At 42.2% G+C, this 18,416-nt stretch overlaps 1 non-coding gene across 1 annotated transcript; it reads left to right on the forward strand.

Moving 5' to 3' along the window:
* The first annotated feature begins 1,451 nt into the window (after window positions 1–1,451).
* LOC113898938 lies at window positions 1,452–1,558 on the forward strand. Its single transcript, XR_003512794.1, has one exon. It is a non-coding gene; the product is annotated as a U6 spliceosomal RNA (small nuclear RNA).
* The last annotated feature ends 16,858 nt before the right edge of the window (window positions 1,559–18,416 follow it).

The following is an 18,416-nucleotide window of genomic DNA, read 5'->3' on the forward strand; positions in this document are numbered from 1 at the left end:
CCATCACAACATTGTAAAGCAATTTTCCTCCAATTAAAAAATACATTTTAAGAAAGTTCTCTCTTCTTATAGGGAGGGACAAGTCATTGGATTTGCAGACCCACCCAACCCAGTATGACCTCTCCTTAACTTGATTACATCTGCAAAAAAACCCTTATTTCCAAAAAAAAGAAGACGAAGTTGCATCCTGAGATTCTAGGTAGACGTGATGGGGGCGGGGAGGGTGGTGTGGAGACACTACTGGACCGTAATAGACGTGACACCAGGAGCTGAGAATCGGTGAGGACCCTCTGGGAAGGTCACTGCTGCAGCCACTGACACCGGGGTTTAGTTGCTGTCATCATTGTTATAGTTGTTATTCACCTTAATGTTCATTGTTTTTTCTTTTTACTCCTCAAATTCTCCTTGGCAATAGGTTCTACTCTGGTGGCTTTCACTACCAATCTGAAGCTGATGGAATACCAACTCCCACCTGCAGCTTTGATCTGTCTTATGAGCTCCAAACCACATTTTGACTTGCCTGGTTAACATCTTGATGCAGCATTCCCAAACCTTTGAAGCAACATTTTCTAAACAGGATTTCCTACATAATCCCCACAGACACATGACAAACTACTCCCATTCCGATATATCATCAATGCCCCTTTAGTGCCACTGTGAACAATCGTTAAATTCACTTCTTGCATCCACCCATATCTTATTGCGGCCACTGCCCACGTTCATAGCTGGAGCTGATGGCCCTCCTCCTACCATCTTGCTTCTTCGAAATCTGGGCTATTTACAGCCACCAGCAGCAGGCTTGCTTCCATAAATTCAGAGGAAAAATGCCACTCCTCTGTTATAGTCAGTGGCTTCTGTTTCAAATTTTTCACTCTGGTATGTAAAAGCCCCAGATTGATGAAGCTCTATCCCCACTAATATAATCTGTCCTTTGTCTGTCTTTACTCAAGTTGTTTCTTCTGCATGAACTGTCATTCACAATTCCCGACATGTTTTAAGTGATCTCTCCAGTTGTAGATTCTTTAAAAAACTATTCCACAGAATTTTTTCTTGAAGTATTCACAGATAAAACTGGCTTCTCCCTTCCTTTAGCCTCAGTATTATAGTGTGCCTCACTTACTGTATATCTGCATCGGAATAAAATCATTTACAGACGTACCTGGCTCTCTGACCAAATGGTAAGATTTTAGAGAAAAGGGGCAGATTCCTGGTCATCTTGCTAACCCCAGGGCCAGACAGAGGAGATCTCCCCCAAAGTAGAAGTTTGATAGGTGCCGATTGAATATGTGTTGAATAAATTATTACTGAATTACTTTAGATTCTAAAGTTATGAGTACTGCAGGCAAATATTCAATTAGACACAGTTTTATCATCAAAATCCCATTAAGGCATATTTGTTCCTTCCATTGTAAGGAATTTCAATGATCACCATCTAAGTTTAAAATGTCAATGTGTTTGCTTCGTCAGCACATATACTAAAATTGGAAGGATACAGAGAAGATTAGCATGGCCCCTTCGCAAGGATCATATGAAAATTCATGAAGCATTCCATATTTTTCCTGTGTATAAAGTAGATATCTAATGAGAACCTACTCTATAGTGCAGGGAACTTCACTCCATGCTTGGTCTAGCAAAGACGGGATATACATGTGCATAAAGCTGATTCACTTTGCTGTATAGCAGAAACCACACAACACTATAAAGCAACTATACTCCAGTGAAATCTACATTTTTTAAAAATGTAATAAAAAAAAGTCAGCAGTCAATTCCATGATGTTAGAGAAAGAAAAAGAGAAAGAAACAGGGAGAAAGATAGGTACCCCACTTATCATCCTGTAATCAGAGGAAGATATTGATTCCGTGTTTTTAAGTGCTTTTCAAAAGAAGTTCAGAACAATAGAATGAGTGTGAGTTTGGTCTGGCTACTTTTCTTCCCCAAATAATAGTTGATGGAAGATGCTCTGGCCGTGATGGGCACTGGAAGTGTTTTCATTAGGTCTCTCGGAGATTCATGCCCTTTCAGAGAGTATTCCCTATATTTCACACAGTAAGATGTTACCTTTAGATCAGCCCACGAGGGCATCCCAGACAACCTGGCTGGAATGTGTGTCAGACATTCAAGAAGAGCGAAATCAGAAAGGCTTGATCCAGTTTCCTTGTACCATTTTTTTCCAAAAGTACATTTTCACCAGAGCCAGAAACCAGGGGACTAGATTCGGACTATGGATTGAAAGGTCCGTATTTGTAATCCACCTGATGCCTTTTGCTGGGAAATATTACACACTACATTTGATACAGCCACAAGAAACATTACCAGTTCACTCATTTATCCCGTTTTGCAGCAGAGAACTCACAAAGTGGCTCTGAGGAGCAAGGCTCTGGAGAGGGCTTCCCCAGACACCGAGGCTCCTCCGCAGGCCTGTCCACACAGCTCCTGAGAACAGCTTGCAGTTTCCTCACCCACACTTGACTTCCGGCCTCACCCACACTTGACTTCCGGCCTCAACCTCGCTTGACTTCCGGCCTCACCCTCCTGTGCTTGACTCTGGTCCTTACTCCTGGTGCATTCAACCCAGAGAGGCCCTGGGCAAGACGGGCCACCAGGCAGGCAGGCGGCTGTGGACCCCTCTGCCCACAGCACCGAGCACCCCTGCCCTCCACCCGGGACGTTCCGGTTCCTCATCCATTTCCTTCCTCCAATTTCCTACCCAAACCAGCTTCTGCAGACTCTGCTTTTTATTTAGGAGGGAGTTTTGCTCTCTAACCGGCAGGTAACTGACAGTCCTGAGTCCAGAGCATTTGTTCCTGGAGCTGGTTGGCCTTGGCTGTAATAGATGTTCTGAAAAGGGAAACTAGCGGTTAGGGTCCTGTGGAATCCAATCCAATATATTTCAATGCTGTATTTAAAAACAAGTATATCTTCTATAAAATTCATCTCATTAATTCATAACCCAGGGGTTTTGACCCTAGATTCCCAAATCAGCTTGAAATCTATTTATTAATTCAGTAAATAAGCCATCAGATAAGCCAACCGCTGTCCTGGGGATGAAGACTGCTGTGTCTGTAGGGCAGGTTATGCCCTCAAGGGTCTCGTGGTCTAGAGAGTCTTCAGAAAACCTGTTGCATTGTTGATTCACGTGCTGGAGTATCTGAAGAGGAGACCATACAGCTCTTGGGAAGGGATTCGATGCCTGTGCATCCCAGAAGAGTTTCCTGCTTAGCCTTTCCAGGTGCTGCATCCCAAGAACTCAATAAATGCTTGGTATTACCATCATATAAGTGGTTGAAGTAGAATTATAGTCATAGTCATATGAACTTTTAAAATGTGATTGATGCATACTCAGAGAGACTGCACATAGTAAAATTCCGACAGCAGGGACAAGAGTGAGAATGGCACGGAAACATGCATAATATCATATATGAAATGAATCGCCAATCCAGGTTCAATGCAGGATACAGGATGCTTGGGGCTGGTGCACTGGGATGACCCAGAGGGATGGTACGGGGAGGGAGGTGGGAGGGGGGTTCAGGATGGGGGAACACGTATACACCTGTGGCGGATTCATGTTGATGTATGGCAAAACCAATACAATATTGTAAGGTAATTAGCCTACAGTTAACATAAATAAATTTATATTAAAAAAAAAAAAGAAAAAAGCTGGGAAATATGTTAAAGCAAAAAAAAAAAAAAGAATCAACTTCTCATACAGCCTGTCCAACACTAAGTAGTCTATACTGTTCAATGGCTCCCAGCCTGTTATTTGAGAATGTTCTTTGAAATTTCCATGTTTTTTTAATAGTAGTGAGGGTGACCTTAACTTTTATCAAATGTTTACTAGTCAATTGTAGTTCTTCTTGAGAGTTCAGTGTGCCTGTCCTCTGGTTCTTGAGGTTTTCCAATGAACCCTTCTAAAGTTGATGACATATTAGAATGCCATGCAAGACATAAGCCGGGGGTGAAGAGGAGCCCCTTTTTCAGCAGTATCTTCAGGAGGGAAAGTGGAATCATAATTCCTGGCAGTGAGAGAGGCTGAGACCAGCGAAAGCTACCATTTATTGAGACCACTGTGTATTAACAATGGATGGGCTTCCCTGGTGGCTCAGGTGTAAAGGACCTCCCTGCCAAGGTGGAAGATGTAATAGACCTGGGTTCCATCCCTGAGTTTAATCCCTGGGTCAGGAAGATCCCCTGGAGGAGGAAATGGCATCCCACTCCAGTATTCTTGCCTGGAAAATCCCGTGGACAGCGGAGCCTGGCGGGCTACAGTCCATGGGGTCCCAAAGAGTCGGATATGACAGTGACTAAGCAACAGCATCAACCATTCCTTTATTTTTCAGACGGAAAACTGAGAACCTAAGTGACAGTGATGCAAGTAAGGCAACTCAGGCTAATTCATGAGATCTCCCTTTCTGTCTTCAGGGCTTAAACACATGGGTTCTGGGGCCAGGTGGCCAAATATTGATTCCTGGGTCTATCAGTTACCTGCTGTGTGCCCCTGAGCAAGTCACTTGGCCATTGTGTGCTTCCAGTTTCCTCAGCTGTGAATGATAATTGTATCCACCTCATAGAATCCCCATGGACAGAAGAGCCTGGTGAGCTGCAGTCCATAGGGTCCACAGACTCGGACACGACTGAAGCGACTTAGCTCGCACGCACACACACACCCATAGGATTATCGGGGTTTCCCAGGTGGCTCAGTGGTAAAGAACCCACCTGCCAATGCAGAAGACATAAGAGATGTGGGTTCGATCCCTGGGTGGGGAAGATCCCCTGGAGGAGGGCACGGCAACCCACTCCAGTACTCTTGCCTGGAGACTCCCATGGACAGAGGAGCCTGGTGGGCTACAGTCCACAGGTTCGCAGAGTCGGACACCACTGAAGGGACTTAGCCTGCAGCACACACATGGGATCATCATGAGGACTAAATGAGACACAATACACAACAGGCAACAATCTGTCTATTTTTTCTCTCAGTTTATTAAAATCAAAATCTCTGCTGTGAAAGTGAATTTGTCAGTGAGTATGATAATCTATCCCCTTTCTATTGATTTAAGTATTTTGAAGCTGTGGAGTTCGGCGAATAAGGGACATGATTTTTAAATCTTCTTGAGGAAATACTGCTTTTATTATTAAGCAATCTCCTTCTTTATTCTTCTTAATGCTTTTCTCTATAATTTTTTCAGATATAGTTAATCTAGATTTCTTTAAGATAATAACTCCCTGCTTTATAATTTTACCTTTCTACATTTCGACCCTTCTATAGCCTTGCGTTTTAGGTACATAGATAACTCTTGTAAACAGCATGTAGCTAGACTTTCTTTAATCCATTCTGAGAATATTTGTCTTTTAATAGATGAATTTCATCCATTTAAATTATTAAGTTTATTCCTAAGTATGTCATCTTTTTGTTGCTGTTATAAATGGGGTTTTCTCCTCCATTATACTCTTAATTATTTTTTTTCAGTGTATGAAGGCTATTGATTTTTGTGTGTAAAGTTTATATTCTACTACCCTGATGAATTCTTTTATGATTTGAGTTAGTTTTCTTATCATTTCTTTAGGGCTTTCCAAGCAAGCTTTCCTATCAGCTGTTAATAATGGTTTTACTGTTCTTCCAAGTCTTGTGTCCCTAATTGTTCTCTTTCTTAATTGCACTGGCTTCACATAAATTGCTTAATATTCTTGCTTCTGACCATGAAGGGAAAATCTCTTGTCTCCCCATTAACAGTCTGATGCTAAGATTGAGTTATTATATTGGGCTGGCCAAAAAGTTTTTTTGGTTTTGTCCATAACATCCTCCAGAAAAATCAAACGAACTTTTTGTCCAACCCAATATATTATGATGTTAAGAAAATATCCACCTATACCTTTTTTCTTAAATGTTTTTAATGGCAGATGTTAAATTTTGCCAAACAATTTTAAATCACAATTGGAGATACTTGTATTTTTCTTCTTGAACTCATTAGGATGAGGAGTTACATTAATAGATTTCCTACTATGTCTGATTTGTGTTCACAGTACACATCCCACTTAGTCACAGTATACTTATTTTTAAGCCAGCTTCAACCTGCTTTCTAATATTATAATTAGTATTTGCACAATATTCATAAGCAACACTGATCTAGATTTTATTTTTGGCATATCTGTGTCAGTGTTAATCTTGAGTCATTAAATGGTTTTAGAAATTTTCATTCATTTTCTACAATATTTTTTCAGCTTTGAGGTTATCTGGTCATCTAATGATTCAGTGGACTTCTCCTGTGACAGCCTCTGGGCCTAGGACTCCTACAGTCTAGAAAACTTTCCTATTTCTTCTATGGGAATGGATAGAAGCTTTCTATTTCTACTGGGATTAACTTGGATACATTTTGTTTTCCTAAGAAATTGTTCATTTCACTGAGGCTTTCCAATATTTCCAGAGAAGTGTAAGAAATGTTTTATCTTCTTTCAAATTCCTATCACTAGATGTCTTGTGTATTTATGCTTTCTCCCGTTTTTTCTCAGGGAAACTGGCCAGTGGATCTTCTTCTTTTCTTTCTCTCTTTCTTCTCTTTTGTTGTAGCTCCTCACCTGATGGTGACCATCCCCTCAGCCGTGTACCGCAGCCCACGTGTGCCCTCACGGCCTGGAGCCCCACACCTTCAGCGCTGGTGCCCTAAAGCAAGTGCTTGGAGACCCGCTTGGTCTCAAGCTTGCCTGATGCATTTAACCATATAAGCAACTTTTTTCTTTTTTTCAGAAGGTCCAATGAATACTTTTAATAGGCTACCTTCAAGTTTAACCATTTCAGGTCAGTTTTCCAGGGAAAACAATGGCCCCTTTAAGTAAACAAACTTAAGGCTTTCCTCACTTTTCCCGAAAGTTTACCTGAATTGTTATTTTAAATATTGGTTCTCTTCCTTTATTTAGTTTTACTTCTTCAATAACTCTATATCTACTGGGGGCCATTTTTCCTGCCTTCCATGACAACCACTTTCCCTTTGAACCTTTTACTTTTATTTCATTTTCATCTTCATCATTTTTCTTTTTTCAAAGTTTCTTACTATATTTCATTTGATCCACTGTAAGCCACCCAATATATTTTATTTCCATTTCTAACATGTTTTCTTTTTCTTTCATATTTTCCTGATTTTTATGCAGGTCATAACCATGATCCCCCTAAAACGGTAGCCTACCCAATCCATCCTCCTATGAGGATCATTTCTCCAGAAGAGTAAGCTTTTCAATGGTCATTTGTGGTAGACATTCTGTCTTTTATCTTTGATAGCTGTTTAGGTATTTATTTTCAGATATGATGGTCCACCATTTTCCTATAGTGTGCCTATAAATAAACTTGGTTTTATTTGTGATTACTGAGGCTGTCCTTTTGTGTAATGAAGTTTCATGTCTTCTTTTTCAAGTCCAGAAAAATCCCTTTCCCATGACTTTTTTATCTCTTTCTGGAACCTTACTTGATATACAGTGGAACTTCAATTTCTACCCCAATGACTATTTTTCTTTCTTCCTAGTAATAAAAGTCTCTCTTATTTTTCTCACTTTAAAGCCACAATATTTATTTTGTCACAAAAAATCCACTGTATCAGTGATCAGCGGAAGGGCAGATATCCCTATTCTAGCTTCCCTTATAAAACTTCCTTTTCTCATTTTTATGACTGTCACTTATCTCTGAACCCATCCATTAATTATACTGGGATCTTGGCCATGTCTGTAAATACTGACCGATGAGTACAGAACTTGGAAAACCATTTTACTTCTTTTATTCATTATACTGATAAATGTCCACTCATGACATTGTACAGGATGCGGGGATCAAGACCATCCCCAAGAAAAAGAAATGCAAAAATGCAAAATGACTGCCTGAGGAGTCCTTACAAATAGCTGTGAAAAGAAGAGAAGCAAAAAGCAAAGGAGAAAAAGAAAGATATACCCATCTGAATGCAGAGTTCCACAGAATAGAAAAGACAGATAAGAAAGCCTTCCTCAGTAATCAGTGCAAAGAAATGGACAAAAATAATATCCACTAATAATTGGCTCATTTATATTTTCTAAATTTAAAATATGCAGTGTATGGACCTAATAGAGGCAGAAGATACTAAGAAGAGGTGGCAAGAATACACAGAAGAACTATACAAAGAGATCTTAATGACCCAGATAACCATGATGGTGTGATGACTCACCTAGAACCAGACATCCTGGAATGTGAAGTCAAGTGGGCCTTAGGAAGCATCACTAAAAGTGGAGGTGATGGAATTCCAGTTGAGCTATTTCAAATCCTTAAAGATGATGCCGTGAAAGTGCTGCATGCAATATGCCAGCACATTTGGAAAACTCAGCAGTGGCCACAGGACTGGAAAAGGTCAGTTTTTATTTAAATCCCAAAGAAAGGCAATGCCAAAGAATGCTCAAATTACCGCACAATTGCACTCATCTCACACACTAGTAAAGTAATGCTCAAAATTCTCCAAGCCAGGCTTCAGCAATACATGAACCGTGAACTTCCAGATCTTCAAGCTGGTTTTCAAAAAGGCAGAGGAACCAGAGATCAAATTGCCAACATCCGCTGGATCATGGAAAAAGCAAGAGAGTTCCAGAAAAACATCTATTTCTGCTTTATTGACTATGCCAAAGCCTTTGACTGTGTGGATCACAAGAAACTGTGGAAAATTCCGAAAAAGGTGGGAATACCAGGCCACATGACCTGCCTCTTGAGAAATCTGTATGCAGGTCAGGAAGCAACAGTTAGAATTGGACATGGAAAAACAACTGGTTCCAAATAGGAAAAGGAGTACATCAAGGCTGTATATTGTCACTCTGCTTATTTAACTTATATGCAGAGTATATCATGAGAAACGCTGGGCTGGATAAAGCACAAGCTGGAAGCAAGATTTCTGAGAGACATAACAATAACCTCAGATATGCAGATGACACCTCCCTTATGGCAGAAAGTGAAGAACTAAAAAGCCTCTTGATGAAAGTGAAAGAGAAGAGTGAAAAAGTTGGCTTAAAGCTCAACATTCAGAAAACAAAGATCATGGCATCTGGTCCCATCACTTCATTGCAAACAGATGGAGAAACAGTGGAAACAGTGTCAGACTTTATTATTTTGGGCTTCAAAATCACTGGAGATGGTGATTGCAGCCATGAAATTAAAAGACATTTACTCCTTGGAAGGAAAGTTATGACCAACCTAGACAGCATATTAAAAAATAGAGACATTACTTCGCCAACAAATGTCCATCTAGTAAAGGCTGTGGTTTTTTCAGTAATCATGTATGGATGTGAGAGTTGGACCATAAAGAAAGCTGAGCATGGAAGAATTGATGCTTTTGAACTGTGGTGTTGGAGAAGACTCCTGAGAGTCCCTTGGACTGCAAGGAGATCCAACCAGTCCATTGTGAAGGATATCAGCCCTGGGATTTCTTTGGAAGGAATGATGCTAAAGCTGAAACAGTACTTTGGCCACCTCAAGTGAAGAGTTGACTCATTGGAAAAGACCCTGATGCTGGGAAAGATTGAAGGCAGCAGGAGAAGGGGATGACAGAGGATGAGATGGTGGGATTCTATCACTGACTCAATAGACATGAGTTTGAGTGAACTCAGGAGTTAGTGATGGACAGGGAGGCCTGGCATGCTATAGTCCATGGGGTCCCAAAGAGTTGGACATGACTGAGCAACTGAACTGAACTGAACTGAGCCATCATACTGATGTATTGTGAGAAGCTACTTAGACAGAATATTAAAAAGCAAAGACATTACTTTGTCAACAAATGTCCGTCTAGTCAAGTCTATGGCTTTTCCAGTGGTCATGTATGGATATGAGAGTTGGACTATAAAGAAATCTGAGTGCCAAAGAATTGATGCTTTTGAACTGTGGTGTTGGAGAAGACTCTTGAGAGGCCCTTGGACTGCAAGAAAATCCAACCAGTCCATCCTAAAGGAGATCAGTCCTGGGTGTTCATTGGAAGGACTGATGTTGAAGCTGAAACTCCAATACTTTGGCCACCTGATGCAAAGAGCTGACTCATTTGAGAAGACCCTGATGCTGGGAAGGATTGGGGGCAGGAGGAAAAGGGGACAACAGAGGATGAGATGGTTGGATGGCATCACCGACTCAATGGACATGGCTTTGGGTGAACTCCAGGAGTTGGTGATGGACAGGGAGGCCTGGCGTGCTGCAGTTCATAGGGTTGCAAAGAGTCAGACATGAACTGAGCGATTGAGTTCATAGGGTTCATAGGGTTGCAAAGAGTCAGACATGAACTGAGCGACTGAACTGAACTGAACTGAACTGAATAATGCAGGCAGTCTTAGATTTAAATATTTGTTTCCAAAATAATTATTGTATAAAAGATAATCTCTAGTATCACTATCACTAGCTGTTCCATCTACATTTCTTCAAATTGTACCACATATTATTTTCTGTTTATGTGTAAAAAGCATTTGTGTGAAAGACAGTCATGTCTGACTCTTTGTCACCCCATGGACTATACAGTCCCTGGAATTCTCCAGGCTAGTATACTGGAGTGGGTAGCTGTTTCCTTCTCCAGGGGATCTTCCCAACCCAGGGATCGAACCCAGATCTCCCGTATTGCAGGAGGATTCTTTACTGTCTGAGCCACCAAGAAAGCCCATAACAAGCAATGGTACAGCATTAATTGATGCTGTCACAATCTAGATATAAATATTATGCAGAATCAGAGATTAGGGAGACAGCAGTTCAGGCTACATTCCAGCTCTGCCCTTCACTGCTTGTGTGACCTTCTCTGCTTGTGTGACCTTCACAAACTCAATTAAATTCTCTTGGTTTCTTCATTGTTAAATGGAGAATTATTTTAACAGAATAACTAAGGGAAGTGCCCAGCACGTTTCCTGAGCAGACTATGCTTTTATCCAAAGCATGGCATCAGACAAAATTAAACAATTGTTCTCTGTGATTCTTTGACTCTGGTTCATCCAGCTTTTAAAATACCTGCACTTTAGTGACAGCAAAGGACATGCAAATATCAGGTAATGTTTGAATGTTTGAACCCTGAGAGTTTTGACATCATCAGACCTAATAACCCAACACAGTCATTTTCCCAATGCAGAAAATGAGACAGTTTAAAAACTGTCAGAAATTTCAAGAAGCCAAAGTCAACTGCATTTCTTCCCAGTGTTTTTCCATTACCCTACATTACCTCTGACTAGGCTGGCTTAGAACACAAACTCTTCTTGGAGTCTCAATATTTTGAAGTGGTTTTTCCGTCTTTGCTGTATTTAAATATCACATGACTTTTGTTCTTCACTTATCCTGTTTTGCTTTGTGAAATTAACACAGAAAACATCTATAAATGTTCGATTCATATAATTAAATATACATGAATAATACTTTACACATACATGCAAAATTAAAGCATTGACTCATATAATTAGCATCAAAGAAAGAAGGAGGTCCACAGACCTTTCCATTAACATTTGCGACTGAACGTCTTCTTTCTTTTATTTTATTATATCAAGTCCAGTGCTGCTGCCAACTTGTACTTGACTTTGAAGCATCAGCCTCGGTTTGTGTTAATAAACACCCCAGCCGCTGTGGGACTCTTCAGGACAGACTGTGGTGCAGACAGGAAGACGAAGTGGAAAAGAGATGAGAGTGGCTTTATTCTTGTTTGGCAGAACATGTGAAGTTTTTATCATCGCCCTTCTTCCTATTTTAGAATCTCTTGCAGTTCTTCTCTCATTCCAAAAGGAGACATTACAAATGGAAAATTAGTGGGCAACCGATAAGGACTTGGTAATTATGCGCCTGCTAGGTGGCAAGATTAGGAGGCTATAATTTAAAGCAATCACTGACGAAGCTTTCTAATTCATAAAGAGCAGAAAGAGAGTGCATTTGTGCTGACAAAATCCTTTCCAGTCCTCATTTGCCTTTATCCACAAAAAAAAAAAGAAAAAGAATACACATTTTCTGTTGCAAATGTACCTTTCTTTTTTTTTGCAAAATGTATCTTAACTATTAAAATATACAAGTCTGTTTGGCTGAGAATTAGTTATTAGAATAAAACAGAGAAAAAGCATTATGCTGCAATATCATAATATAATGACAGCATTAGAAACAAAGTGGCTGTGGAATCTTAGAGTTTTCTGACCAAGGACGTGAAGAGCTGGTCGTTGCAATCTTCACACACGTGATACCGGAGTCATTGCATAGTGGGATCTTGTCTTTGACATCTGCTGTGAAATATTCCTTTTATTCTCAATTCTGGAGGATGAAGAGCATTTAACTAAAGCTCTAAGGAGCTGATTAAATGAACCTGGGCTTGCAGAAGCCAAGTCAGCAGGTTGCAACACAGAATGTCACTATATTAGTTTATAATCAGAGAAAATAGACAATTTTCCAATGACCAGCATATCTATGCTTGGTCTCCAAGGAACTTCCTGTCCCAGAAACAGGCTTGTAAGACAAAATTGAGTGCCTTACTCAAGAAGCACAAATAATAAGTAACAAACAATTTGAAGATGATACATTCATACATTTAAAAGCATATCTCTAAAGGACATTTTTAAGTATACCTCTCAAAACATTGCTGTGTAAAAAAAAATGAAGCTGGAAGAAATATTGGTGTTAAAGTTCATAATTAAACAGATGTCTGCCTTGTATTAAAATAGAAAATATCTAAAAATCGAATAAAAAGAGATCTTTTAGTAAATATCATATGGACTTTCAGTACAAATTAAGGTAAAACAGAAAATATGGTGTTTCTCTCTTTTTTTTCATCCTTCTTCTCCAATATCTCTGCCTCTAGAGTCATGAAGGACAGCACAGTTTTCAAAATTTGACAGAGAACCAGAATCTGTTTTCCCTGAAATTTGAGTTCTTGGTATCTAACTGCAATGTTACAGTCAGAATAGTCCCTGGGCTACCAGGAAGTAAAATTGAAGGTCACTTCTATCATAAAATAGAAATGACGGCTCCAGGAAAACAACAAATACCTAGAACACATTGTTATAATGTATTGACTTCTTTATCCTTCCTCATTGATCTCCTCTGCGTTGAGTTATGTTTCTCAGTGGTTCATAAAGCACACCCCGTGAAGGTAAGAAAGGGCCGGGCAGCTGGAGGGAAGTGGCTACCCCGAAAGCCGCAGTGAGCGTGACCTTGAGCAGTCGCTCCTGCGTGCCGCATCATTTGTCTTCATTTCTGCGTCCTGTGTACCCCGGGGAGTCTGTGAGTCCTTCCCATTACCCACCCCGGGTCATTAGTGCGACGTCTCACTTGTGTGGCAAGTGACCTCATTAAGTTATAAACCTGCCTTTATCGTCATGCGCTTCTTTAGGAGGACCTTCAGTAAAAGTCTATCCTCGTTCTAAAAGAAAAAGCTTTTAAGATTTTGGCTGGAAATTTGCTAAATATATAGATCTATTTACTAGTCAAAAGTAACAAATTTCCAACTTCCTTCCCTGCCCTTCAGTGCAAGACGGATGAACCAACCCACACACAGCAGTTAAAGATAAAAGGAGCACAGCAGGGCCTGTATGCAGGGAAGAACCTAGAGCAGAGCAACACTGGCTCTTAGGAGATGGGTGATTCTAAGGGTGTTGCTGGACTGTAAAAGCTAACTTTTTAAAAACATTTCCTATAGTCCAGGCACTGTTCGAATCACTTTGCATGACATGACTTGTGTAATCGTGATGACGACCTGTGAGGTACGGATAGATGTAGATGATTCGTCGGTGACTGGTAGACTGGCGATGGGTAGACACGACAGACACACAGAAATGAGCGAGACAGAGAGAGAAAAGGCGGATAGATGATCGATGGGCAAGAGGAACACAGACAGATGCAAGCGACAGAGAGAAAGATGGAAGTCGGAGCATAGGTTAGGAAGCCAGATACATAGACACACAGGTAGCTGAAGATAAGGAAACAGACATTCAGAGACGCTAGTAACTCTCTCCAGGTCAAACACTGAGGAGCTTCAAGCTTCAGACACAAGGAACGCGACCCCGGCGCTGGAGTCTGAACCACTGGTCTAGATTTCTGAGCAAACAAGCTGAGGACACCGCAGTGTGCATGTCGCTAACCCGAGTCTACAGTGTGTGCTCACAGTATATACGCATGCCTGCGCTGGCCGGAGGCAAAGCAGGACTTCTGGCGGGAAGGATTTAGTGTGGTTACCTAGGCAGCATCACCGCGCTTCAAAGCAGAGGCCAGTCCTCAGACCACAAGCCCAGTCAGGACACGAGCCCTGTCTGACCCAGCCGCCTGAGGCCGAGAATGCAGCGCAGGGCAGGGCCTTCCGACACACATGCCCACGGGGCTGTCTCGGGTGATGCACAGCACAGCTCTCCTTTCCAAAACGTATTCCATCCCACAGAGACCAGAACCAGTGACAGAGCGTGCACATCAGAGGGATTTTGAATATGTCCCTCAGCAAAGGCTGAGGATGTTCTGCAAGCCCGAAATGCAGCCCTTCAGCTGATCGGGCGGAACCAATGGATGGTGGAAGGCCCCTCGGAGCCTGAAGGTGACAGAGCTTGACGAGAGGAAACGACAGCTCGATGCTAGGTGAGCATCACCCTCAAAGCGAGTACAACCTGAAGAAAAGCAGGACCGCCCCCCACCACCTTGTTATCAGGAGCTAGGGATTTAGGCACATCTAGCATCTAACTTACAGAGAATCTATCTAGCTTCCCTGGTGGCTCAGGTGGTAAAAAAATTCACCAGGAGATGAATGGATGCAGGAGACCCAGGTTTGATCCCTGAGTCAGGAAGATCCCCTGGACAATGAAATGGCTACCCACTCCAGTACTCTTGCCTGGAAAATCCCATGGACACAGGAGCCTCATGGGCTACATCCCATGGGCTCACAAAGAGTTAGACACGACTGAGTGACTAACACTTTCAACATCCAAAAAGAAACACTTCTGCCATCCTTAATTCAGATGGCTAGGTGCATCGTGTTTAATTTATGTTCTTCTTTCTCCAATGTTCTAAGAGAAAGTGGGCCTTCTTGCCTTTTTTAAGTGGTCTGGATGGAGTGGCCTGCATCTGAACAGTTATGGTCCAACAGTCAAAATCCCAGCAACCCCAGTGGACTAATCCAAGGTTTTTGTCAACAACTGCTCCATTCAGGCTAGACAGAGCATCCTCAGCTAAAGCCTTTCCTACTTAAGGATTTAAGCAAGCACCGGCCACAGGCAAATGTAAGCCGCTTAGTAATTCAGTAAACTGGTCCAAGTGTTCTCATCTCTGCTTCTGGAATCCAGATTTCTCATTTTAGAGGGGTCCTAATTAGCTGAAGTTAATAACATTTACACAGATCTCCACCACTGCGTAAGCCTCTTACAGCCTGAGGATGGGATATAATCTTACATAATCACTAATCTTATCCTACAATGGGTCTCCATCTCATTAGATGTAAGTACCCTGTATCGGTGATGTGGGAGAATCTTGCATCCTGCCAGGATGCCAACTGGGCTGGAATTATTTGAACAGGGTGAAAAGGTGCTCTGAGAGACCAACAGAGAGAATGACTCCCATGACTCTCACCCAGATTCAGCTCACAAGTCCAAGCCTGTTTTCTGAGGAGCGTAATTTGGACCCCTTGCTCCCTGACCCACTTGCAGATCCTCTAGATCTCTCTGTCCAGGATTCCTTCTGTGCCCAGCTGTTGGACTTCCCACTTGCTCTGCCCCACCATCTGTTCTGTCCAGGACTCAGCACCATACAGCGACTGTTGTCTGCTCATCCTAGGATTCTGTGTCCCACATCTCTGCACGGGTGTCCTGGTCCTAGCCTCTGGCTCAGAGGAATCCCACTCGAGTTCTGCCAAAGCTCCAGCATATTCAGTGGGCTATCATCGCCATAGACAAAGAGACCACGGTCTATAAAAGTATGTTCTATTTCATCATGAGTATTAATAATACAAGGCACTTTGGGCATCCATCATTTATTAGAAGAGGGTTTCCCTCATAGCTCAGTTGGTAAAGAATCCACCTGCAATGCAGGAGACCCTGGTTCAATTCCTGGGTCGGGAAGATCCGCTGGAGAAGGGATAGGCTACCCACTCCAGTATTTTGGGGCTTCCCTTGTGGTTCAGCTGGTAAAGAATCTGCCTGCAATGTGGGGGACCTGGATTCAAGCCCTGGGTTGGGAAGATCCCCTGGAGAAGGGAAAGGCTACCCACTCCAGGATTCTGGCCTAGAGAATTCCATGGACTATATAGTCCATGGGGTCGCAAAGACTTGGACACGACTAAGCGACTTTCACTTCACTATTTATTAGAAAGGAGAAGCATTATTAGAACTTTTCTTATTTCACTTAATGGGGCCACATATGAATGGCTCTCATTTCCTAAATAAATTCGTAGATCAAATAGTCAGAGGGCTAGAAGGCTCTTCAACGTTACTCAATCCCTTCCCATCTGCTTCTGTTGTTTAGTCACTAAGTCGTGCCCGACTCTTTGCAACCTCGTGAACTGCAGTAGGCCAGGTGTCCCTGTCCCTCCGTGTCTCCCAGAGGCTGCCCGAGTCCATGTCCACTGAGTCAGTGATGCCATCCAACCATCTCATCCCCTGTCATCCCCTTCTCCTCCTGCCCTCCATCTTTCCCAGCATCAGGGTCTTTTCCAATGAGTCGGCTGTTCATATCAGGTGGCCAAAGTATTGGAGCTTCAGCTTCAGCATCAGTCCTTCCAGTGAATATTCAGGACTGATTTCCTTCAGGATTGACTGGTTGGATCTCTGCACAGTCCAAGGGACTCTCAAGTGTCTTCTCCAGCACTGTAATTCAAAAGCATCAATTCTTCAGCATTCAGCCTTCTTTATGGTCCAACTCTCACATCCGTACAAGACTACTGGAAAAACCACAGCCTTGACTATACGGACCTTTGTCATCAAAGTGATGTCTTCGCCTTTTAGTACACAGGGACATATGATGAACGGGTAAACGAGCCCATGCATTTGAGGGCTATGAAGTCTTTTCCTTGTGGAAGTCCTGCTCTGTTACTCTCAAGACTACCATGAAACTGATGATCTAACACAGGCCTCAACAGGTCAGGACAAAGAGTTTGTGAAGGAAGACATACTCTCCCTTCAAAAATGTCACAGACGGGGCGTCATCCCACTCACCACCTGGAGAGGTCGCTGTCCTGCTTCATCTCGGAGGCAGCACCAATGAGCAGCTGCTCTAACAGTGCTCCGTGAGCACCCCTTCCCCACTAACCTGTAACGAAGAGCTAACACTGAATGCTTGAGGGCCACAAGCTTTATTCAGATTCTCTCCCACACTCCATACCCTGCTTCTTATTCCCTGAGCAGAAACCCCAACACTCAATACCTTGCTTCTTCTTCCCTGAGCAGACACCCCCAAAATGTGAATCGCAAGATAGCAACATGATCTGTTTCAGCGCAGCCTGTTTCAACCCTTTCACCTTCTTTAAGAGAAAAACAAAAAAAAAACAGACAACAAGAACATGTATCTCTGAGCCCTGCTATTTTCTGTAATGACTAATCTGGTCTTCAGAGATTCTATCTTTAATTAGCAGTGTCTATATAACAGGTCGGAGAAGGCAATGGCACCCCACTCCAGTACTCTTGCCTGGAAAATCCCATGGAAGGAGGAGCCTAGTAGGCTGCAGTCCATGGGGTTGCTAGGAGTCGGACACGACTAAACGACTTCCCTTTCACTTTTCACTTTCCTGCATTGGAGAAGGAAATGGCAACCCACTCCAGTATTCTTGCCTGGGAAATCCCATGGACAGAGGAACCTGACAGACTACAGTCCATGGGGTCGCAGAGTCCAACACTACTTAGCAACTGAGCATGTATGCACTATAATATGTTGAAACCTCAGCATGTATTAAACTCCGGGAGTCAGTGATGGACAGGGAGGCCTGGCGTGCTGTGGTTCATGGGGTTGCAAAGAGTCGGATACGACTGAGCAACTGAACTGAACTGAACTGATTACCTATTTTAAACCAACTAAAGATTGTGCTGTTCATTGCACAAAGTGAGTATTCCAGAGTTCAAACTTAGCATTGCACAGAGTCTTTTTCTCCTAATGTTCCCTGTTGAACAATGGATAATCCCAGTGTCCTTCCAGAAGTGCATATTTGGAAGAACTCTGGGCTTCTTCATATCACAGCTTTCATTGTCTTTCAGCCGCTTGCGGTTTCATGTCACCAATCTTTACTCTGTCTCAGAAACCCACTGAGTCACTGGCATGAGTATCACTTTTGCTAAGTTGCCGAGGAAATGATTTACAAGAAGGTAATGCATTTGATGCTTAAATTAGAAAACCATCAGATAATATACACTTATGACAGCTGAGAAACGAAAAAAAGTAGTCCTTTCACAGAGAGAGTTGGAAATTGACAGGAGAAATGTATCCTGTTACTATTTTCACGATGTAAATGATCCTGTATTTTTGGGT

The sequence above is a fragment of the Bos indicus x Bos taurus genome, chromosome 9 (assembly GCF_003369695.1).
Source record: "Bos indicus x Bos taurus breed Angus x Brahman F1 hybrid chromosome 9, Bos_hybrid_MaternalHap_v2.0, whole genome shotgun sequence".
Taxonomy (NCBI): Eukaryota; Metazoa; Chordata; class Mammalia; order Artiodactyla; family Bovidae; genus Bos; species Bos indicus x Bos taurus.